The sequence below is a fragment of the Watersipora subatra genome, chromosome 5 (genome assembly GCF_963576615.1).
Source record: "Watersipora subatra chromosome 5, tzWatSuba1.1, whole genome shotgun sequence".
NCBI lineage: Eukaryota > Metazoa > Bryozoa > Gymnolaemata > Cheilostomatida > Watersiporidae > Watersipora > Watersipora subatra.
The window spans coordinates 22,776,141-22,779,775 of record NC_088712.1 but is presented as its reverse complement, the minus strand read 5'-3'; positions in this window follow the sequence as shown (position 1 = coordinate 22,779,775).

The following is a 3,635-nucleotide window of genomic DNA, read 5'->3' as shown; positions in this document are numbered from 1 at the left end:
TGAAACTCAGCTTTAATTAGCTTTTAGTGTGTTTAGTAAGCTAAACATATTTGAAGTAAATTAAAAGCTTATGTTGTACGTAGGTCTTGCTAGTAAGAACTCCTTACCGTGCGTACTGCATTTCGTACACACATGGTGTTGCATTTGACAGTTTTGCAGATCATCAACACTAGGTGCACTTAATACAATGCAGCTACTGTAGGTTACTACAGCTACTAAAGTTAACATACTATTTTGTTACTAATTTTCAATATGTACAAAATTTTTATAATATTTTGTATATATATGTGTATATATAAACATTTTTTATTGCATTGTATAATTACAATGGTTTCTATACCCCTACATACGATCAACATCGTATCTCTATGGTGCACTGTACATGTAAACTAAGCATAGCCCTACTATGACTTGTAATTCTGCAGTTAAAAGGTTGATGATTTGTTCTTGTTCACCACATGATAAGACCAAGTCAATGGCTCACAAAATCCCATTTTTTCAAACGTGCCAACTAATCAATGTCTCTAAAATGAGGCTGATTTAAATTTTCAACTTTTCTGTTCATCCTCTCCAACATAATACTGTAATATACATCTAGAGCAAAGGCAGGGGTTTATTAGTAAAACAAAGTTTTATAGTGAAAGACAACTGTATTTAGCTTAAGTTTATGGCATTCCTTAGCTGACTGGTAGTCATGCTAATAACATGGTTTATACTTCATATTCTTACTGCATGAATTGATGAAAAGTCTGTCTCATCTAGCATAGAGTGATGTAATAAAGAGTAATAAGAAATATATTATTACACTCCTAATCACACCTCGTGGACCTTTTGGAGTCAACAATATTCTACCCAGATATTAACCACATTCCTATGCTCTCAGGCAAGTCATCGAGAGTATCACGTATATCATTAGGCAATCGAGCAATTTAGGATAACTTTAGACATAGCAAGCAAAAGCTGGTCATTTGTTCAGACACAATCCGCTGCACCTAGTAATAATTAGTTTGGCTCAAATTATCTTATGATATCAAACAAAAGGCTCCAATATGCCATTTTTGATAGTGTAGTTTGATTCGGGCACAGGCATGCGTCAACGTTGTCAGCGAGTAAAAGTTGCCGTAAGGGAATGGCCAACATTACCGCTGATTAAACATTATGTATGTCACAAAATCTGCCTAAAGCACGCTCAACTGAGTAAACAAGCTCTATTAGCTACATATGATATAATTTCTCATTCTAGCACATAATGAAACATACATAATACTCACCATAAAACTCTCCAATGTGAACCGATGTGGACGAACAAGCTATAGCCGGTGAACCGGAATGTTACTAGTAGCAGCTCCTTTCTGCGCATGCATTTGACTGCGCGCTTGCAACTACGGCAAATTTTGTTTTGATGGCGCTTAGTAACAGAGCATTATAAAATCTGTAAAGGAGAAACATCGCCGGTCTCTACGACTTTTGAATTTGATCTGAGCTCATAACTATAACTTTTACCAGCTCACAGTTTGAACAGGGCATTTCGCGAATAGACGGTGTGTTGTACAAAAAATGGTGACTTTATTTAGCCGTTGCGGTTTTCCGAACGTAAGATTATGTAGGGTGGTAGGGTGTGCGGAACACAATGCCGTTTCCCATGACAAGTGTATCCAGATGAAGATCTTTGCTACGCGGGAAACATAAAAAAAACGTTAAAATATAGTGGAATCGCTAGTATGTTTAGCAATACTCTCACAAAATCCAGGGGGTGCGTGTAGGGACTCGACTTTTACGTAGCTTCTTTAGAAGATTTTACAGCCGAGCTAAATAGGCTTTCTTACAATTCTCGTTGGCACATATTTGTAGAAAACATTTTTGCTACGGTGCCTACGCAATAGATGCATATATAATGCTAGTTGTTGTTAACACAGGTTGGTTGTTAAAATATACATCACATATCACGTGTCACATATCTGCTTTGTTAACACTTTGCTTTTATTTTTGTTCTCTCTCCCTCTTTTGCTTTTCTTTTATTCCGGCCAAACGTCTTTTCGTTAGCCCGTTATTAAATATTATCGTTCTTGTGGAGGTAATACAGAATTCGAATCGAAGTCGAATCAAATCATTGGCCATCATTATAGTTTTGAGCTTTATCTTTGCTAGCTGTGTATGTCGTAAATAATCGAAGGTATTAACTGTCAAATAGTATAGACTTAATGAGTAGTGCTTGAAATAATGTATTTATTGTGTGTTGTTCACAGTCTGAGAGTTAACACATAACTTATGCAAAATGACAGAATGGCTTAGATAGCTATAAAATTAACATTAAGCTGTTTATGCCTACATGGCTCTGACTTTCATAAAAAGCCTTAAAGCCTTGAAATCATATAATTGCAGTTACATGCAAATATCCTACATGACTAATAAGACTACATGTCATCATACTTTTCCCAAAGAAAACAACAAGAGATATGTTCAGAATTACAGCATGTATACCTCAAACTGCCATTAGATTTGAAAGAAAGAGTAACCATACATTAAAACCACAAGAAGTATATAATGAGTGTGTGTACAGTTTGTGTAGAAGTAATGTAATATAATAAAGCATCCTTAATGCGAACCATAGCTAATGTTAAGTGTCTTGACCATATCGTATTGGTGGTTTCGATACCCTGCCAGACCTAGGCACAGTGACATTTGCATTGTGCGTAATTTGTGCCGCACTGGTTGGTACAGTCTCACTTGAATTGGTGGTCACTGTCGGAGCACTACTTGCCAGTCTATAAAATTCGTGGTTCAGGCCAGAATTTTCACTAGCTCTAGGCATTGAGCGTACATCATAGCGAAGCAAGTTTTGTTTTCTTGCCCTGAGGAATGACTGATTTCTTCTAATCACCTTTCCCCCTTCCAGCTCGACATGGAAACTGTGAGGCGTCCCAGCATGGCCAATGACTTTTGCTGGAAGCCATTGCCTATGACCCACTCTGCACCATACATGTTCCCATCACTAAACATAGCAATTGTTTTATCGCTAGCTTTACCAAAAACATCTTGACCCTGGCGCTTCCTTAAAAGGATATCAATGTTCTTTGCGTTTAGATTTTTATAGCGCAGCTGCTCAGTGCAAAAGAGTAATTTGTTTCGTAAATTCCTAGACTGCAACAGCACAGCGGGGGTGAGCAGCCCATCACCTAAGGGTGTTGAACGGATGGTCATTAAAACGTCTAACAATGTCTGGCCTGTTTCTAAAGCGTTTCTGAGGCTATTCTTTATGGTTTGGTTCATGCGCTCTGCTAGCCCTTTACCCCTGAAAAGTAGGGGCTGCTGGTTATGTGTTTGATATCATTCTCTTCAACAAAACACCTAAACTCGTAGGAACTGTATTGCGGTGCATTATCACTCAGCAGGATCTCAGGCTTACCGAAGTTTGCAAATTGGCGCTGCAATAGTTCGATCACAGTTCTAGAATTTGAATTTCTGAGCTCGTAACAATCTGGCCATTTTGAGTATCTATCCACAGTTACCAAGTATTCTTTGCCATTTAGATTGAAAATGTCTGTGGCCACATACTGCATTGGGTATTCAGGCACTTCAAAAGGCTCAACTGTCGGTAGTGATTTGGCTCGGCTATGCTCTTGGCAGCTAAAGCA